Genomic DNA, 23651 nt, shown 5'->3' on the forward strand with positions numbered 1-23651 from the left:
GAGTTCATGCTTAAAGGAGTTTAAATTGAAGAATAGTAATTATGAAGGCTTTGATGGTAAGATTCCTTGTTGATTTCTAAGTAGGCTAATTAGAATTAGAATTGTAGTTGAAATTTATAACTAAATTAGCAAATTAATTGATTTTTGTGTTTTAGAACTCAAATTTGAACTTATGAATAGTTAATTATAGGATAAAAATATGTTTTAGGAACATTGGTGGTATTAGTTTTACCAAAAAGATGTTAGTTTTTGAATTCTAAGCATTTCCATTCTTGAAATCGAGTTTGAGCTAAGAGTTAGTGAGGACCTTTGATCTTGGTTAGGGATTTTCCGATTTTGATGGTCGAGATGTATCCGCCACTTTTGGGCCTCCTCCCACCTAGTTAAAAGGGATTGGATGATTGAGCTCCCTCTCTCTTTTTCCATCTTCTTGTGGCAAAGCCATGGCAAAATATTCCCCCAACTTGTGAATACAAATCTACTTCCTTAAACTTGTATGGACTCAGTTTTTACTCACTCAGTCTATTTTTTTATTCTCTTTCTATGAAACTTTGTAAGCAGATTCTACTCACCCTTAGCTTTGTAATGGCATAAGGCATGCTTGATTTGAATTTGTGACGAATTTTTGGCAAGTTTTCAAGGTGGTAGGGATCTATTGCCTTGGCAATGTAGGAGCATCGGTTTAAAAAATCTATAACTCGGTGACCTCTGACTCAACTTTGATGTGGATTGTTGAAATGAACTCACTCTAAAGTTTATTTTACTAAAAAATTTAAATCACTAATTTCCAATCTATATCAAATATTTAATGAATTTTTAAATGCGAAGGGATCTGCTGCCTTGGCAAAGTTGAACAACCAATTTTGAAAAATTATATCTTAGTACTTACTTACATTTTTTTTCTGGAATTTTTAGAAAATGTAAATCTACTAAGTTTGGTTTTAGGAAAAATTATGCTTGTCAATTTTAAATTATTAACTAATTTTAAGTGAATTTTAAAGTAAAAGTGGGTCTGCTGCCTATGTAGCTCAAGTCGCCTTGCTTTGAAAACACACATCTCGGATGTCAAACCTCGGATCACCATAAAATTTGGTTGATAGGAGCAACTCTACATCAACCTCAATCAAAAAAAATTTCAAGTACATAAGAGCTGTGTAGAATTGTTAGCAGATTTTTGAACATCAAGGGATCTGCTGCCCTCAACTTGACATACTCTATGTAAGTTTTTTTCTTCCCTAATCACCCTCTAATCACATCCCTTAGCACCTAAATTGATATATTATCACTCATTCGTCTTATTATCATTAATTAATATTATTGAATAATTTCAAAGAACTTTTATCTCACTTGGAAATTAATCTTAAATTCTTATCTTTCCATCCATTCTTATCCTTAAGGACAAAATAAATAAATAAATAAATAAATAAAAATTAATCTGATCTTTTAATTTTTTCTTATTTCTTTTAACCTAAACTTTTTAATTTTTACTTTTAATCTTCAACTTTAAAATTTTATTTTTAACCTTCAACTTTTACTTTTATTACTTTTAAACTTTTACTTAATTTTTAATTATTAATTCTAACTTAAATTTTTATTTATTTATTTATTTATTTTTTAATCTTCCAACTTTCATCTTTTATCTTAAAAAAATCTTAACATCATGTTAGTGCTGAACTTAAATGTTTAAGGCTGTTTATTACTGAATTTCTAATTCTAGATGAAGTTTTGTCATAAGAACTTCATTCGTAGATAACTTCTTATATAGAATTCCGATTTATATGATTAATACTACCTTGGAAAGCCCTAGACTAGCACTGTAGTATGGTATTTTTTTGTTTTTATTTTATTTTATTTTAATTCATAATTTTTAGGATTTAAGTTTGATAGAATAAGACTTGGAAGGCACTTAACTAAATGAACTACAAATGCTAAAAATTAAATCATAAAAAAGTGTAACTAACTTGTTGTGTTGTTGGATTAATCTTGATTATTATTTCATTTTGGTTTTCTTATCTTATAGATGATTTACATCTCCACATTAATTAGCATTGGGCTCTGATATAAATTATGATCTAATTAAATCTAATTTAAGTGAGAGGAGAAAAATCCACTCACATCAAGGTAAATGAGTATAAATATTGTGAAAGAAAGGCTTTTAGTATGATTGCATCAAATTTAGATGATATCAATTTTTCGCATATAATTGCTCATAATAGACTAGTAGAAGTATGGAAGATTCTTTGCAATATTTATGAAAGTAGAAATCTTATCAACATTCTATGAAAAAAGAAAAAGTTCTTAACAATAAAGATGAGAGAAGAAGATGATGTCATGGCTAATGTCAACAAGATAAAATTACTTGCAAACCAACTAGCATTTATTGATAAGTTAGTTGATGATAAGGACATTGTATTGACATTGCTGATAAGCCTTTCAGAGTCCTACAACTACGTCATTATGGCATTGGAGTCTATCAACATGAAAGAACTTACCATGAATTATATCACGTTTAGGCTTATCCATGAAGTGACTAAAAAAAAGAAAAAGAGCTTCAAAGTGATGATTCAGCTTTATTTTGAAGAGAAAGAAAAAATAGCTATTTTCATTAATATAATAATTCAAAAAATAATATAAAAATTACTTTATTTACAAAAAATTATATTACTTTACTAAAAATTACTATAAAGCTAAAAAAAGAAATAAAGTGAATATAAATAATACTTGTAATAACTTTGATAGAGATGATTATGCTTTCATGGCAAGTAAAATAGCCTCCATGGTTGCTATATCTAAGTGGATTGTAGATTTAGATGCTACTAAGTACATGATACTATACAAGTGTTTACTTGATACTTGTGAAGAAATTCCAGCAAACAAAGTTTGATTGAGAGATAATAGTATAGTACAAGCTATTGGAATTGGATCCATTGTTGTAGAAATTGTTGTAAAAGACCAAATCAAGAGAATCAGGTTGAAAAAAGTCTTACATATGCCAAAGATGAAGAAGAACCTCCTTTCAATGAGCAAACTTATACCACTTGGTTGTAAAATTTAATTTAATAAGAATGGATGTTTTGTGAACACTATGAATCATCAAATTAATTCACTAATTATTTTAAGACAAAAGAATGCATGTAGAGTGCCAAAATTATAATTTTTAGGTAAAAATGTGCTTAGAAGATTTTAAATGAAGGAAAATAGTATTATTAGAGAAGAAATGGAATCTTAGTATGTCTCAGAGACAATTATTTTAATTTATTTAATATTTTATTATTTATTATTGAATATTGAGGAAAATTTATTAAGATTTATATTTATATTGGCCTTCTATCTATACATATTTCTTATAAAAAAACTATAAATATTATTTAATAGTTAAAAGACGCATGCAAAAGAATCTCATGTCTTTTTAGTCAGTTATATATAAAGTAGAATTTATAGTAGATTTAGATTGATTTTATTATTATATAAATTATCAATATAAGAAATTATAGTTTTTAATTAATACTAATATTATAAGACCATTATAGGAATTTTTAGAATTTATGTAGAATATTTTAGGAATTTTTAGAGTAATTTTTAAGAGTTTGATAAAAATGAGTTTTATCACTTCGAAAGCTATTATGAAGAAATGGAGCAAGATTTGAAGGCCATATTAAGTTCCTGGGCTAATTGGATGTTTTTAAATACCATGGTGAAGTAAAAGAATATAAAATTATTGGTTCTACTAATAGAAAATAGAAGGATTAGCAGCTAGTATAATACTTGTAAAAAGAGAAGTGCAGAAGTCCCATATAGGTTGTAGCACCTTGAAGATAGTTAGGAAGATAAGACTAAGGCCTCGTGGTTTCTATATAAAATTCATATACACTACTTATGAGCCTTGGTGAGGCTTGAACTCCTGATCTCTTAAGTAAGTTACCTTTGAGGTAAAAATTATTTACTTAACTTTTTATTTATTTATTTCTTATTTTTTAAACCTTCATAACTTATTCATAGTAATTCGGATTTACATGTTCTTTATACCATTGAAAAGATAAATAAATAAATAAATATATTTTTACTTTTACTTTTATTTTTTTACTTTTTATTGGATAAAAACTTAGTAAACAAATTTTCAATAGTTTTGTAGTGTACAATTGCATGATTACACTTTTTCTACTTATTTTTTGTTTTACTTCTTTTGTTCTTGTTCTTATTACTTCTTCTTTACACCATCTATTACAACCAACTCTTAATTTAGGCCATCTTATAATTAGATTGATGAGTGAATTTTACACTCACAAAGACATTAGGTACAAAATATATTGCCAAAGGCCTTAGAGATGGCAACTTCTACTTCATCAATTGTAAGAAGGTGGATAGAATAGAAGTCCTAGCATTTGTTAATTTTCTACAAGATCAAGACAAGTTTAGAATTTAGCATCAATGACTTAGTCATTTGAATTCCAAATGCATAAAAGAGTTCTTATCCATGATAAATAGCTTAGACACTTGCTTGTGAAGGTTGTATACAAGACAAACAACTAAGGGCTTCATTTTCAAGAGGAATTACATCACGTATAAAAAAATTATTAGAGATTGTGTATTTTGATATTTGTAGACCAATGAAGACACCATCAATTGGAAGAATGAAGTACTTTGTGATATTTATTAATGATTTTTCAAGAAAAGTATAGATTTACATTATTAAAGCTAAAAGTGAAATTTTCTCAAGGTTTAAGGAGTTTAAGGCTATTGTAGAGAAATAATATAAGAACAAGCTCAAAGTGTTATGCAGAGATAATGGAAGTGAGTATGTATCAAAATATTTTGATGAATTCTTGAAGATTCAAGGTGTTGTAAGACAATCTTTTACGTCCTATATTTTACAATAAAATGGAATTGATGAAAGAATAAATTGTACTATTATAGAAATGATAAAGAATATACTTTATGTACAAAACTTTGGATATGAATATTGAAAAAAAAAACAAAAATAAATACAATGTATACAAAGAATAAGTGCCCAATAAGTGCATTCACATCAATGATTCTACAAGAAGCTTGGAGTACTAAGAAATCTTATGTTTTATACATGAAGATTTTTAAATGCATTGCCTATGCAAAAATATCAGATTGTATGAGGTCCAAATTTAATACAAAAGGTACAAAATATGTATTTGTTAGATTTTGTGAAGGTATCAAGGCATATAGGCTAATATATTTAAAAACCAAGAAAATCATAAGGAATCATGATGTAGAATTTTTGGAGCATAAGAGTCCTTATGAGCACTTGGAGATGTGTTCAAATGAAAGTAATGGTGTGTTTGTAGAGATATCTTCAAGTTCAATAAAAAAAGATGAAGAAGATGATGACATTGATGATGGTAGAAATTCAAATCAAGATGAAGAGCTAAAGAAGGTAGACTATTGTATGCCTATAATTGCTAGAATAAATATGAAGATAATGAGGGTGTTGAAGATGATGATGATGAAGAGTATTAATCTTTGAATGTGAAGAATCAAGTTTTAAGAGAGAAGAAGCTTATAAAATACCTTGGAATGAAAGTAGGTGAAGCTTCATTAAGTAAAAAGAGATATTCTTTGAGAGATAGAAAATAACTTAGTATAAGGTAGAAGAACCACATCTTTCTTTAAGTAAGTGAAGAACATACTAATATTACTTTTCTTGTTGATCTATTAAGTTTGTATGATGTAATGAAGTCCATAGATGCTATGAAGTAAAAAAATGCCATAGAAAAAGTATACAAATCACTCATGGACATATTATCTTTAATCAATCTATCATCTTCAAAATATTGATTAAGACCTTTAATGAAAAAAGATTCATAACTCTATTATGCTTTGAATTCATTTATAGAAGTGTATATGACTACATTTAGAAAAAATAATCAAAAAAGAATAATTAAGATCAAATTCTTATTTTTATGTCAAAAATCACAATCAATTATTATATATACAATTGAATTCCAAAATCTTATTTGTAACAAGGACATGAATGATAAATCTTTATCAATCAATTTTGATATAAATTGAAGAATAATATCAAAGATTTATTATTGACAATGCTGAAAGTAGATTTTTTGGAATAATTTATTTCTTAAGCCATTGGATGTGACAATTGACTATTTGAAATGCATTAAGAATTAAGATTTGGCATGACAAAAATAAGTCAAGTAAAAGATGGAAACTCTTAAATTTTTAGAAATTTATTCATCAAAATTGGAACAAATGCAAATTGATATAGTATATTGTAAATTTTTCATTGACCAAGAAAAGATTCAACATTATTAAGAAAATTTATGCTTACATTATAGAGATGCTAAATTCACTACTTAATATTATTCAAAGAAACAATGCAATTACAAAATAAGGAGCATGGTTGCCAAAGAAGACAATATGTCTAGGAATAATTATTTTTAGTTATTATAGAGACCATTGTCATAATATGTGAAGTCTTGCTTGAAAATGCTCCAGGCACCTCGCTATAGAAGGTAGAATGGAAATTGTAACAATAATATCCTAACTCTAATAGAATACTAACTAAAATCTAATTAGACCATAAAAATGCTAAAAAAGCTTTAATCAAATTCAAAGAAACCTCAAAGGAATTACAAAGAAATAATAAAAAATCTTAAAGAAATATTATAATGATTACAAATATATCTCAAATATATCTCAATTTAATCTTAATTTAATCCTAATTAAAATTCTATTGGACTTCATTCAAACTTTAGGCCAAAAATTAACTAAAACTTAAAACCTACATAAATCCTAATAAAATCCTAAATCCTAAATCAAATCCTAACCAAATCCTAGTAATTTCTATAACAAATTTAAACCTCAATTATTAATAAATTAATTGTTGATCTTAATTCAAAATTTTCACACTTTTTAATAATTAAGTTGAAAACAAGTACAAATTTTTTGAAAAGGATCGAAATTACCAAATAGACAATAACCTCAAAAATGTGCTCAGGTATTGGCTGACTTCCTTCTCTAACCTTGATGCCAATCTCCTAGAGCCAATATCTCTTCTTTTTATTGTTTGATTGATCTCAAAATTTTTATATACATAGAAAAACAAGTCTACTATCTTTATCCATAAATTTCACTCCAATCTAATTAATAGATTACAAGAAAACTTAAAAATCCTCACTAGACCTAAAATTCTACTTTTTGAGACCTTGACCCACTTAAACCTCAATAATCTTCAATTCAACCATTAGATCAAGCTTAAATTTACAACACATATTAACTATTAACTCACAAAATTTTACTTGTAGATCTATTACAAAAATCATGAAATCACCCAAAACATCAATCCTAATTTATTTCACAAAATCCAAGTCATCTGAAAACAAACTTAACTTTGTAAAGCTTTTACAAAGTCATTGCAAATCCAAATCACCCAAAACCAATGCTCATAAGAATCCTATTTAGTTTTTAACCTAGGTTTGTAACCAGCCTTCTCTGGATATCAATATCTAGTTTTTCTAGATAATTTTTGCTAAAATCTAATCTTAATTTCTTTTTAAAGATGTCTATATCATTTATTTTTCAAATCTACCTTATTTTGCCTTATTTATGGTCCTACAAACTAAGTAGAAGCTATTTTTTTAAAAGAACACCATTACTACTAAAAGTTTTACTACCTTCCTATTTTTTATCCATATTTTTGTACTTTATCTTTCAACTAGGTTCTTCTATAATAATATCTATATTATTATCTTTTTTCATATAGTCGTGTTACAACATGACACCGTTGTTATATTAGAAAAAAAATATATATATATAAAAATAAAGTAAAATATTATGAGATTTGGATTGTAATTAAAAAAATAAAAAAATAAAAAAAAATAAAAATAAAAATAAATAAAAATAAAAATAAAAAAGATAAAATAAAATATTTATCTAATATATTTAATTTTATAGTTTAAATTTAATAATTAAAAATAAAAGTTGTAGGATTTATTAGTAAGAAGTTTAGAAGGGCTTTGAAATCAAAGATATAGTATTTTGATTCATATACCATCCCATGTGGGTATATAAGATAAGTGACAGAAGACTTTATTTCTATTGGTTGAAAGACATATCCAATGGACTTTGAGATGTTAATTGAAACTACACTGGAGTTTAGAACCACTTTAGGGCGACCCCTTTGAAATAAGGTAGACCATTCAAGAGAAGACAATCCATTTGAAGTATAGAGGCTATATTTGAAAAGCTGATATTTTGAACTAGAATTTTGGTGAAAAAAATGTATAATTTAGAGTGGTAATCAGAAAATTATGGTTGTTTGAAGTAAAGATGTGTTTTTGTACCTTTTATTATTCTTTTGAGCATAAAGAGAGTTGTAGGAAAGCTTTGAGGAATTGAAAAGTGAGGATAGAAATTTAACATAAAGGACTATATTTTATGTAAAAATATTGATATATTTCAATTTAAAACAAAAGAGAGAGAGAGTTGTTAAAAATTAGTATAAAAAATTGGGATTTGTAAGTGAGTTGTTTTTAATAGAAGTTTTGATTTTTTCCATAGCTTGAATTTTTGGATGAATTTTTAGCTCAATATTTTTTACAAATATAGATAACTGTATTGAAAAGTTATACATGAAAAATTCATAGTATTTAAATTTTGGAGTTTTGAGATATAAAGGTCTTAGTGCATAGGTGCCTAAAAATTGACATGTTTAGTAGTTGTTAGAAATTAGGCAATATTCAAAGTCCTGTAATGAATTTATAATTGATTTTTTATATGGAGGTAGTCAAAGATATAAATTAACTTGTGAAAAATTTTGAATCCAATAGGATGGTTAGATTGGAAGTTATTGAATGATACATATATAGAAGGGATTTCCATAGGAATAGAAGTGATTTTAGGATATTTAATCACATCTTGGATACTCTTGTGCATCTTAGACTTTTTTATTTGATATAATTATCTTCTTGAAAACAAGCTATAAATCACATTTGTGTTTTATAATCTTATAATTTTTTTGAGCATATAGAGGCAGTCAGAGGCCTAGCACTTTCTTGAGGCAATTCTCTCTACTACAACACCATGTAGCTAGAATCATGTGCAATATCTAATAAAGGTCTTAATCTCTCTTTTAATCTTTCATCTTGTTTCAAAATAGATGTATATTTAGTATCTAAAAATCATAAAGTCTTTGTCTTATTAGATTCAAGAGCCTTAGTTTGTTTTATAGACAAAGATTTTATCAAAAAATAAGAAATATCACTGGTCAAGAAAATTAAATCCATACATGTAGAAGTCATAGATAGTTATTTTTTGTCTTTTGAAGATGTTATCTATGAGACTATTCTTTTAGATGTAGAAATTAAACATCATCATAGCATAGTAATATTTAATGTCATAAGATTTCTTTCCAATTCAATCATTTTAGAATTATCTTGGTTAGAAAAGTATAACCCTCAAATAGATTGGATTTCTTATAATCTAATCTTTTCGTGTAGTTCAATCCAAAATTTTGTGAGTATTACACATATACATACATATACTAGTAAATACCTAAATGATTAGGTAGAAGTAGATGAAAGTAGATAAATTTCATAATACCTTATAAAAAATTTTTATAGAAGCTTTATATATGGTTGATAGATATTGCTTTGTCTTTACATGTATTTATAATTGATTGATAGGTTAAAAACTTGATTAACAAGTTAATCATATATTGATAGCTTATAGAACAAGCTAACTATATAGCGTACATATAAAAAACTTGCCTTGTAAATTAAAATATGTGTCTTCCAAAGTCAACACATTTTAGAGATCCTATAGAATATTGCCACATAGCTCCTAGTTAAGAATATATATCAAGGCAAGAGTAAAGCCTTATTTATTCTTGTTAATGCCTTTCTAGTCTTTAGTCTTGTTTTAAGATTTTTTAGTCTTCTTGTTTTTGGCAATAGCCATTCTAGTTCAATAATATATCATTTTTGAGTGACTTTTTAGTTCTTTTCAATGACACAAGCATGTATTGAGGATTTCTTTCTTCGAGATTCATGTTCTTAATAGTTTGATAAGAGTGCTAATTTATTATTTTTTTCTTGTTTTAAAAGTGAGTGGATTACCATACTTCTATTGTTGTATTTTTAAGGTTACACACTATCCATCTTTAAACAAATAATCTTTTTTTTAACATTGATTTTTTTTTTAAAAAGAGTGAATTTTTCCACTTTATGGAAATTTTCATTTGACATTAGAGATTATAGATTATTCTCCTCTAATTTAATTTTTTGAATTTGTTTGAATTGTCTATGGAAGGAAAAATTATAGATGCTACTTGCAGTAGAAGTAAGAATAGACTTGTAACTATTCTACATCTTTACAAGCTTACCAACACTTTAAGAATAGAAATTTTACTTATTTCTAATATGAATTATGGGAGTATTATTCCTATGCCTATAAAAGAAGTTCAAAGGCTACATCAAGAAGTTGTACAATTGAAGAAAGCAAGTAGATCAATTCCAAAACTAAATCCATAGAGTTTTGCTTCTACAAGTATGATGGGGATAAGGATTAGTATGCTTAAAAAGTTTGATAGAAAAAGATCAAATTTCAAGGAATTATGTAACAAGTCAAGCTCTATTTAAGGTTGCATCTTTTCCAATATCTTGATGGATTTATTTTAATCAAATTCATAAGCATACTTCTATCAAAAAGAGTTCTCTCTTAGTTTGCACATTTAATAGAAAAGGATTTGCAACTCTTTTGTGATTTGAATTCATTCCTAGAAGTATTTACAACGACATTTAGAGAAAGTGATTAAAAAAGAATAGCAGAGATTAAGCTCTTATTTTTATAATAAGGATCTAAGTCCAGTTACTTTGTAACAATAGCAGTCTATTTAGGACCAAAAAATCACAAAGTCTTAGCTTTGTTAGATTCAAGAGCCTTAGCCTATTTTATAAACCAAGATTTTGCTAAAAAATAAGAAATATTGTTAATCAAAAAAACTAAATTGGTACATGTAGAAGTTATAGATAGTCATTTGCTATCTTTTGAAGATGTTATATATGAAATTGTTTCTTTAGATGTAACAATTAAAAATCATAATAATAATATAATATTTAATATAATAAGATTTCCATTCAATTTGATTATTTTAAGGTTATTTTCATTAAAATAATATAATCTTCAATCAGATTGGATTTCTTGAAATCTTAATTTTTTTAATAGTTTAATCCAAAATTTCATTAGTCAAACAAAAATACATAAGTCTAGTACATCCAAATCCTTATTGATAGGTATGAGAGCTTTCATGCATACCACAAATGAAGGATCATCTTTTGCTATATATGCCATGCCCATTTTTAATGGTGGATAGATGCCAAATAGTATTTTTAGTTAATATCAAGATTTTTAGGACATATTTTAAAAAAAAATGTAGATATTCTTTCAAATCATTATTCTTATGATTATTCCATCGATCTTCACGAATGAGCTTAACCACCATTTGGACCAATCTATAGCCTATCACAAAATGAGTTGGTTGCACTTAGGAAGTACATTGATGAAAACTTGATTAAGAATTTTATATACCATTTTAAATCTCCAATCAGAGCTCCTATCTTATTTGTGAAGAAAAAAGACAAATCTTTGTGGATGTGTCTTGACTATCAAGGATTCAACAAGATCACCATCAAAAATAAGTATCTTTTATCTTTCATTTTAGGATTTTTTGATCAATTCAATCAAAAAAAGATCTATGTTAAAATGGATCTATGAAGACCATATAATCTAGTATACATTAAAGAAGGAGATGAATGGAAAACTACATTTCAAATGAGATATAGACATTTTGAATATAATATCATGCATTAGGACTCATGAATGCACCAACTACTTTTTAGCATCTAATAAATAATGTCTTTGGTGAGTTTCTTGATGATTTTGTTGTCTATTATTTGGACAACATCTTAATCAACTCTAAAAATATAAAAGCGCTTGAAATTCATATTTGTTGTATATTACAAAAATTTAAAGATGTAAGATTATATGCCAAGTTAGAAAATTAAGTATTTCACATTACTCAAGTTGACTTCTTAGGATATATCATTTTCAATGAAGGGCTAATGATAGATCTAAAGAAGATCCAAACTATTATAGATTAAAAGATTCTAAGAATATTAAAAGATGTGTAATGCTTTTTGAGCTTTTTCAATTAATATTGGAACTTCATCAAGAATTTTTTTCAAGTTGTAGCTTTACTTACTTATTTGACTTATAAAGACAACTTTGAGTGGAGTAAAGAAATCAAAGCATCGTTTGATGTTTTAAAAAAAAAAGTTTACTTTTGAACTAATCTTATACTATGTTGACTTTTCTAAGATATTTTTTATAGAAAAAAATGTATTAGACTTTGCTTTGAGTGCAATATTGTCACAAATAGGAGTAGATGATAAACTCCATTCAATAGCTTTCTATTCCAAAAAAATTTCAACAACCAAGATTAATTATGAGATATACAACAAAGAGCTCCTTGCAATCAAGGATCCATTTCAAGAATGGCATCATTATGTAGAAGGTGCCTTGAATCTAGTCACCATATATACAGATCACAAGAACCTCAAGTACTTCATATTGGCACATGTTTTAAATTGTTGCCAAGCTCATTGGAACATATCTTTATCAAGATTTGATTTTAAGATCGCTTATCAATTTAAAAAACAACAAGGTTTATTGAACGCCCTTTGTAGATATTCTTATCTTATTTCCAAAGAAAAAAAATGTATCTTTTGATCAACAAAAAAATGATTTTCTTGAAGCCAAAGTATTTTCAATTTGAAGTAATAAAATAAACATTGATAATTGATTCAACCTCTATCAAATAAATTCAATTAAGTATATCCTCTAAACTTCTTATTTATGATATTAAAAATTATTCTTTTAAGCCTTATGATACTTCTAAGTTCGAGTTCAAAAATAACCTACTCTATTTTGAGGGACAATTATACATTCTAGAAGACAAGGTACGATTATGAAATCTTCAAATTTATCATGGCTTTCTAATAATCAAACAATTTAGATACAAAAAGACTTTAGATCTAATATCCAGACATTATTAATGGCCTCAAATATAGAAGGCAATCAAAGACTTTGTACAATCATATGATATTTCTTCAAGATCCAAAATTCTTTGCCATCGATCTTATGGACTTCTTTAGCCATTATCTATTCTAAAAAAACCATAATCTTCTGTTTCTATAGATTTTATTACAAATTTTTTAACCTAAGATTTATATGATTTTATATTTGTAGTAGTAGATCATTTTACTAAAATGGCATATTTTATACCATATGAAAAATCTATCTCAAGTGAAGAAATAACTAAGTTTTTTCTTAACAATATCTATTGCTATCACATAATTGTCCAAAGATATTATATCCAATAGAAGGACTCAATCTATATCAAGATTTTAGAGAATATTTTTCAAGATTTTAAAGATAGATATAAAACTCTCTATGGCTTTTCATCCTCAAATTGATGGACAAATAGAAGAAGTGAATTAAGTTTTGGAATAATAGTTGAAGTATACTATTAATTATCATCAAAATAATAAAATAATCCTTTTACTATTAATAGAATTTACATACAATAATTTGATACAATCTTTCAATCAACAAATATCTTTTATTGTCAATTATGATTATCATCCAAAATTTGATGCTTTTGACTTTTCAAAAGTTGATTATCCTATGGTAAAAGTTTTGGCTAATCATTTGTTAGACCAAATGTAATAATGAAGGCACAATCAAAGAAAGCTCAAGAACAACAAAAGACTAATGTAGATGCCTATTCCAAAAAACAACTGCAATTCAATGTGGTGATAAGGTATAGTTATTTCATCATAATATCAACACTACTCATTCTTTTGAAAAATTAGACTATTAAAGGCTTAGACCTTTTTTTATTAATAAATTAGTCAATTCTATTGCTTGTTGTTTATATCTATTAGAATCTATAAAAATCTACCTCGTATTTTATATAACTCTTTTTGAGTCATATAAGAAATTGAATATCTATGTAAGAAGACAAATGCCACTTCTTTCTATGAAAGTGGATAATAATCAAGAATTTGAGGTGAAAAAAGTCTTAGATTCAAGGCAATGCCAAAATGGGTTGAAACATCTAATTCATTGCTCTAGTTATGATATCAATGAATATATATAGGAGCCAGTAAAGAATCTTATAAATTTAGCAAAAAAAGTTGAGGCTTTTCATCAACAATATCTAATAAAACCAAGATGAAAAATAGAAAATCTTTTCTACAAAAGAAACAAGATTCAAAAAAGATAGCATTCTATCTTCTATTTCTCTTTATATCTTCTTTTTATTTGTCATCCTAAAGAGATAAAGAACCAATAACTAATAGATTTAATACAAGAGGTATGACTTATTAACATATCAAATAAGACATTGCAACTGGTACAACCTTTAAGATAACGTAATTGAGATGGAAATCCTCAAGAATGATATGTCTTTTGTCAAATAGATGGCAAATACAATGTGTTTGATATCACAACCTTGAAAGACACTCTCAATATTTGGTGATTTTATTAAAAATAAGAACAACTCCTGATGATGTTCCAAATGTTTTATTTGAAGTTACAAAGGCCTCAACAACAATCAAATAATAAGATGGTCTTTCCACCTTGATATAAGATACTTTTGATGGTTGAGAGGACCTATCAACTATATTCAAAGAAAATAAATATTAAAATATGTGGCAAATATAATTCATCACATCTTGAATTTCATCAACACATGATGACCTTTCCTCATGGAACTCATTCCTAAAAGGGAAGATAATGTGATGGACATACATGCATACTCTAGTTAATATCTATATGATTAAATAGAAGTTAGTAAAAGTAAATAAAATTAAAGTAATTTCATAATACCTTCTAAAGAAGCTTTTTAAAAGCTTCATAAATGTTGCTTTGAATTTATATATATTTATAGTTGATTAATAGATTAGAAACTTAGTCAGTAAGATAACCACCTTTTTATAGCTTACAAAATAAGATAACTATGTAAAGTACATATAAAAAAACTTATCTTGTAAGTTAAGATATGGATCTTGCAAAGTCAACATATTTTAGAGGTCCTATAGGATATTTCCACAAAGTTTCTAATTAAGAGTATATATGGATTTAGGAGTATATATGGAGGTATGAATGAAGCCTTCTTCACTCTTTTCAATGCATTTTTAGTCCTTAGTCTTATTTCAAGACTTTCTAGTCTTCTTATTTTTACCAATAGCTATTCTAATTCAATATTATATCATCTTTGGATGACTTCTTAATACTTTTCAATGATACAAGAGTGTATTGAGGATTTCTTTCTTTGAGATTCATGTTCTTAATAATTAGTCAAGTAAAAATACATGAGCCTAGTATATCAAAATCTTTATTAATAGGTTCAAGAGGTTTCATGCATGGGACAAAAGAAGGATCATCTTTTGCCATATATGCCATCTTTTTTTGATAGTAGAAAGATGTCAAGTAATATCCTTAACCAATATAAAGATTTTTGAGACCTTTTAAAAAAAAAAATGCAAATGTTCTTTCAATGCATTAATCCTATGCTTATTCAATTAATTTAAAAAAAAAAGCTCAACTAGCATTTGAATCAATCTATAACTTATTATAAAATGAGTTGTATGCACAAAAGAAATATATTGATAAGAACTTAGCTAAAAACTTCATATGTCATTTATAATCTCCAATAAGATCTTCTATCTTATTTATAAAAAAAATAATGGATATTTGTGGATGTGCATAGACTATTAAGGACTTAATAAGATCACCATCTAGAATAGATATTTCTTACTTTTAATTTTAATACTTTTTAATCAATTCAATCAAGGAAAGTTCTATACAAAATTAGATCTAAGAGGAATATACAACTTGATTTTTATTAAAAAAAGAGATAAATGGAAGATTGCTTTCTAAACTAAATATGGAAATTTGAGTATAATGTCATGTCTTTTGGATTCACAAATACACCAATTGCTTTTCAAAATCTCATGAATGATATTTTTTGTGAGTTTCTTAATATTTTCATTATTTACTATTTAAATAATATTCTAATCTACTCTAAAAATATAAAAAAATATAAACTTCATATTTATCATATGTTACAAAAAGTTAGAGATGTAAGATTATATGCTAAATTAAAAAAGTGTATATTCCATACTACTCATATTGACTTCTTGATGTACATAATTTCTAACAAAGAATTAATGATGGATCCAAAAAAGGTCTAGACTATCATAAATTAAAAGAATCAAAGAATAGTAAGAAATGTAGAATGCTTTTCAGACTTTGTAAATTACTACCAAATCTTTATCAAGATTTTTTTTCAAATTATAGCCACATTTACATGTTTAACTTGTAAAAACAAATTTTCGTGGAATAAAAAAGCCAAAGCATCGTTTGATGCTTTGAAGAAGGAATTTACTTCTATACCAATCTTATATTGCATTGACTTCTTCAAGGTATTTTTTATGGAAATAAATGCATCAAAATTTTTCTTGATTGTGGTTTTGTCACAAATAGGAGTAGATAACAAATTCCATCTAATACCTTTTTATTCTTAGAAATTTTCAATAACAAATATCAACTGCAAAATCCTTGATAAATAACTTCTTACAATTGTGGATTCTTTTAAGGAATGGTATTATTATTTAGATGGCTCTTCTAGTCCAATAACCATGTATATAAATTACAAGAATCTCAAATATTTCATGTCAATATATATATATATTGAATCGCTACCAAGCTCGTTAGAATATATTATTTTTAAGATTTGATTTTGAAATCACATATTGACATAAAAAACAATAAGATTTATCAAATGCATGCTTTAAACATTTTTATCTTCTACCAAAAGAAAGAAATATAGCTTTTAATCAACAAAGCATGGTCATCTTATAACTTGAGGAATTTTATTTTTGAGCAAAAAAATCAACATTGATTATTGATTTAACCTATATTAAAGAAATTCAATCAATTTTATTCTCTAATCTTTTTGTTTATGATATCAAGAATACTTCTTCTAAGTCTCATGATACTTTGAAGTTCAAGTTCAAGAACAACCTGTTTTATTTCAAATGTTGCCTATATATTCTAGAAAGAAAAATATATTTACTTATTCTTCAAAAAAGTCATGTCTTTTCAATAGCCAAATATTTTGGATACAATAATACTTTAGAGCTTATATCTAAAGATGTTTAATAACTGCAAATATGAAAGGTTGTGAAATAATTTGTACAATTATGTGAAATTTACTCAAAATAAAAAATTCTTCATTATTGACCTTATAAACTTCTCCAACCATTACTTATATCAAAATAATCATGGTTTTTTATTTCTATAGATTTTAATACAGATATTCTAAATTCAACTTCATATGATTCTATATTCATGATTGTAGATTGCTTCACTAAAGTGGTAAATTTTGTAGCATGTACAAAATATATTTTAGGTGAAGAAACAACTAAGCTTTTCTTTGACAACATCTTTTGCTATCATGGATTGCTCAAAGATATTACATAGGATAAAAAGAAATAATTTTTATTAAGTTTTTAGAAAATCCTTTTTTAAAATTTTGAAAGTAGATATAAAACTATCTTTGGCCTTCTATCCTCAAATTGATGAGCAAACAAAATAGATGAATCAAGTTTTAGAGTATTATTTGAAGTATACCAACAATTATCATCAAAATAATTAGATAGCTCTTTTTCCATTACCAAAGTTTGCATATAATAATTTAGTACATTTTTCTATTCAATAAACACTTTTCTTTGCCAATTATAGTTATGATCTACAACTTGATACTTTTGACTTTCTAAAAGTTGATAATTATATAATAGAAGATTTGGTTAATTATTTATCAGAGCTATATGCAACTATGAAGGCACAATTAAAAGAAACCCAAGAATGACAAAAAATCCATACAATGTTGTATCATATGAAGTCTTGCTTCAGAATGCGCTTAGTACTTGGTCGTGGAAGGTAAAAAAAAATTATAACAATAAGTTATAATAACTCTAATAGAATCATATATAAATTTTAATTAAAGCTTAATAATTATAATCAAATATTAATCAATTTCAATTAATTTTTTAAATAAATTATAAAAAAATACAATAATTTTTTTAATAATCTTAATTAAATTTAAATTAAATGTTAATCAAAATTCTAGACAAACTCTAATCAAATATTAGTCAAATCTTAATCAAATCTTAAATAAATTCTAGAAAAATCCTAATCAAATCCTTAAAAAATTCTTAAAATATCCTAATCAAATCTTTAAAAATTACTAATAAAATCTTCAATAAATCATAATTAAATCCTAGTTAAATCTTAAATAAAACCTAAAATAATTCTATTTAAATTTCAAAAAAATCCAAATGAAATCCTAAACAAATTCTAATAAAATCTTAAACAAATCTTAATCAAATCCTAAATGAATTCTAATCAAATCTTAAATAAATTATAATCAAATCTTTAAAAAAACCTTTAATCAAATTCTAGTCAAACTCTAATTTTGTGCCTTAAAGTCTAATTTTGATCTTTGTTGGCATCCAATTCTTTTTGGATATCCATTCTTATTTTTTTGAGGTAATGTTTGCTAAAATCAACTCCTAACTCTCTTATTCATATTTCTATATTCTGTATTTTTCTAATCTATCTTGTTTTTCCTTATTCATCGCTCTACAAAATAAGTAGAAGCCTACTTTGTAAGAAGGCATCATCCACACTTTTAATTTTGCTATCTTTTGACTATTATCTATTTTTTTAAGATAATTTACTACAATATTTTGAAATAAGATCTTTTATAACATAATATTTTCTTCACTCTTTTACCTATTAGCTATGCTACATCATGACAATAGATGCCTATTACAAAGAACAATCATAATTTAATGAGGGTGATAAAGTAGGGTTACTTTGTCACAATATCAAGACTACTCATTCCTATGACAAGTTGGACTATTGTAGGCTTAGACCTTTTCTTATTTATGAATATATCAATCATATTGCTTATTGATTACATCTATCGAAGTCTATGAAGATCCATCATGTATTCCATATATCTCTTTTTGAGCCATAGAAGATGATAAATATCTCTAGAAAGAAGACAAATGCCACCTCTTTTTGTAGAAGTGGATAATAATCAAAAGTTTGAGATAGAAAAAATCTCAAATTTAAGACAATACCAAAATAGGTTGAAATATCTTGTACATTGGTACAGATATGATATTAGTGGATGTACATATTAGGTATTATGTACTTAGAAGAGACTCTTGATGTTTGGTGATTTTATAAGAGATAGAAATAACTCCATACAATGTTTCAAATGTTTTATTTGAAAGGAGTTATAAAGGCCTCAACAATGATCCAATATGAAGGTAGTTGTTATGCCCTCATATAAGACACTATCAATGGATGAGAGGATCTATCAACCAACTTCAAAAAGAATAAAGATCAGAGTATGTTGTACACAAAATTTACCTCATCTTATATTTTTTTAACATATGATGATCATTCTTTATGGAACTCATTCCTAGAAAGAGGGGTAATGTCATTAATATATGTATTTATTCAAATAATTATCTATATAATTATATAGAAGTAAATAAAAGTAAATTAATTTCATAACATCTTTTAAAAAAGCTTCCTAGAAACTTTGTAGATGCAGTTTTGACTTTATATGTATTTGTAGTTGATTGGTAGGTTACAAACTTGGTCAATAAGCTAACCATGTATCACACATATTAGTAGCTTATGGAGTAAGTTAACTATATAGCTCATATATAAAAAAAATTCTTTACAAGTTAAAATATGTGTCTTGTAAAGTCAAAATATATTGGAGGTCCTATAAAACATTGCTACATAGTTCTTAGTTAAATAGTATACATAGATGCAAGAGTGAAGCCTTTGTTATATTTGTCAACCCTTTTGTAATCCTTAGATTTATTTGAAGATGTTCTAATCTTCTTGTCTTTGGTAGTAGCCATTCTAAGTTAATATTTTATTATCTTTGAGTAATTATTTAATCTTTTTTAATGATATAAGAGTGACTTGATTTTTTGATTCTTCAAGATTTATGTCTTTGATACCCATCAATTAACTAAAAATATGTATAAAGTCAAATATGAATCCATAAAGCTTCATCACAAGATAATATCAAATTTTTCTATATTTATCTTTTATCTAGTACTTCTTATATAGATAAATATGTATGTTTATGATACATCCAGCAAAACCAAGATAAAAGAGTGAAAAAATTCTTTGTTGTTAAGTAAAGGAAGTTCAATAAAGATTGTTTTCTATTCTCTATCATTGTTTGTGGTTTTTTTTCTATCTTTATGGCATTAAAGAGATAGAAAATTAAAAACCAATAAATTTAATTTAATAATTATTTTTTAATAAATTATTAAAAAATTCATTAAAATTATTACATCCTTCAAGATAACATAATAGAAATAAAGATCTTTAAAAGTAACATATTCTTTTTGAAATAAATGGTAAAATAAAATGTATGTAATATTCCAATCTTAAAAGAGATTCTTGATTTTTGGTGATTATATTACAAGTAAAAACTATTCCTAATGATACTTCAAATATTATACTTAATAGAAGTTATGAAGTTCTTATCAATAATTAAATAATAGGTGGTTTTTTTCTTTTAATATGAAATATTACTAATAATTGAAAGTACCTATCAACTATCTTTAACAAGAACAAGGATCATAATATGTGGCAATTATAATTTGCTACATCTTTGACTTCCTTAATATATGATTATTTTTCTTTACTTAACTTACTTCTAAAAGAAGAATAATATCACAAACATAAATTTTGATACTATAATTATTTGAATAAAAAGAATCATATAAAAATAAAAATTGATAACTTTAATTTTATCTTATGAAATAGCTTCTTAAAAGCTTTATAGATGTAAATTTGACTTTACAAATATTTATAAGTGATTTATAGATTAAAAACTTGATAAAAAAATTGACTATATGTTGCACATATTTGTCACTTGTATTATTAATTAGCAATGTGGTACACTTATTGAAAAGTTGTTGTTGCAAATATATATATATATATATATATATATATATATATTCTAATAAATATCTATATGATTAAATAGAAGTAGGTAAAAATAGATAAAAGTAGGTTAATTTCATAATATTCTCTAGAAAAGCTTCTTAAAAGCTTCATAGATGCTGCTTTGACTTTACATGTATTTGTAGTTGATTGGTAGGTTAGAAACTTGGTCAACAAATTAACCACTTGTTGATAGCTTATAGAATAAGTTAACTATGTGGCGTACATATAAAAAACTTGTCTTGTAAATTAAGATACATGTCTTGCAAAGTCAACATGTTTTAGAAGTCCTGTAGGACATTACCACATAGTTCTTAGTTAGGAGTATATATGGAGGTAAGCGTGAAGCCTTCTTCACTCTTATCAATGCCTTTCTAATCTTTAGTCTTATTTCAAGACTTCCTAGTCTTCTTGTTTTTGGCAATAGCCATTCTAGTTCAATACAATGTCATCTTTGAATGACTTTCTAGTTCTTTTTAGTGACACAAGAATATATTGAAGATTTTTTTCTTAGAGATTCATGTCCTTGATAGTTACCTTAGAAATTAGACATTTATTCTCTAGATTGGATATGTATCAAGTGACCTATAAAATATTGCCACATATTTCTTTAATTATAATATATATATATATAAATATATATATATATATATATATATATTTGAAAGTAAAAATGAGCCTTTTTTCACTCTTTTCTATGACTTTCTTTTGTTCTTCTTCTAACTTAAGAATCTCTAGTCTCTTTGTATTTGACAAAAGATATTCTAGTTTCTAACTTAAATCTATTTTTGATTTGTCTATTTTCTCTCTTTGAGTGCTACAAAAGTAAATTGCTTCTTTAGAGTTTTCTTATGATTCATGTCTTTAAAATCATGCTATGTAGGAAAAAATTGTATTTTGTTATATTTTTTTCTTACATCCTTTAGAATTATATTTCAAAGTATGAATCTAATTTATGGAAGTTTTTAAATTTTATCCAATCAAAGATTTAAAAATTAAAGTCTTTTATATTGTCTTTGAAGTTATTTAGTATTCATAAGATATTGATGTTTATTAGAAAATTGGTTTTTTTTTTGTACATTCTTTAAAATTTCTTTATCTTATTTATAAAGATAATGGTTCAAGCAAGTAAAAAAAAATTCTTAGTATTTATATTCTAAAATAAGATGATATATTATAGGATTACAAATTTAATTATCAAGATAGAATAGAAAATTATAAAAAAATGTGTAATGAATGTTATTATTATTATTATTATTTTTACCATATGAACCAAAACCACTTGTAATTATTAAATAATTATTATATCGAACAATAAAATAATCTTATCATTTGAAATTAATCAAAAATCATGTATTATATAATAATATATATATATATATATATATATATATATATATATACATAATTATATATAAAAAAATTCATAAATAATTTGCCTATCACATAATTAGAATTAAAGCCTTGCATCTATCAATTAATGATAATTGATAGAGACTAGAATAATCACATCTATATCTAATTCATTTATATTTTCTAATTTACCATGCAAAAAAATGACTTGAATTTAAAACCTTGTATTTGTGCATACTAATATGATTCTCATACCAAATAATCACAATGAACATTGATTTCTTAAATTATTTCACAATTTGCTGACTAAAAAAAATTTGCAATCTTGATTGTTTAATGTTGTTCTAGATAATATACCACTACCGTTATTGACATATTTTGATTAGAACTAAAATCAAGACCAATACAAATATCATCATATCAAAAAATAAAAATAAATAAATAAATGAAACTACAAGACAAACCTACCAAACTCTCACGTCCAGAACTTATCCATTTACAATCCATCGTGGCAAGAATTTACGACAGATGTACGGAACTTGTTAGAACAGAATTGCTAAATTCGAAACCAGAACACAAATATCTAGTTAAGGGTTATAATAAATGAACACCAATCCATGCGCATCCATTTTGGCAAAGACAAAAAGTGTTCAAAATCGTTTGCTACCCCTTGTCATATGGCGTGATTTGCTATCTGGGAATACACCGGATATCTAGCTGTAGAGAATTTAGGTTTCACTTGTATATTATGCCTTAGCTCCCAAAAATCCTCTTTGCTTTGTATAAAAACTCAAAATATATTAAAATCCTTCAAAATATTTTTCTTCCCACAAAGATCTTTTTACATCAGACTTTAAGATATCATATATCTCGATTCAACCATTCAGTTTGTTTCAAATTTCTACTTAAGATAGATGCTATTCATAACCCTTACCACAACAAAAATGAACTGTACATCTATCACCAATCTTTCAGCATCTTAGAAACCCTAGCAGGTGCACAAAACCCTAACTTACAAGCACCCGAAAACTATTTTCCCTATATCTCAAAATCCAAACTCCAAATTCCAAAAAACTTATGTAGAAAGCTTTATAACAAGATTATAAACAATCTTGGAAATTTTGAGTCAAAACCTC

The sequence above is a fragment of the Physcomitrium patens genome, chromosome 19 (genome assembly GCF_059467195.1).
Source record: "Physcomitrium patens ecotype Gransden chromosome 19, ASM5946719v1, whole genome shotgun sequence".
NCBI classification, from domain to species: domain Eukaryota; kingdom Viridiplantae; phylum Streptophyta; class Bryopsida; order Funariales; family Funariaceae; genus Physcomitrium; species Physcomitrium patens.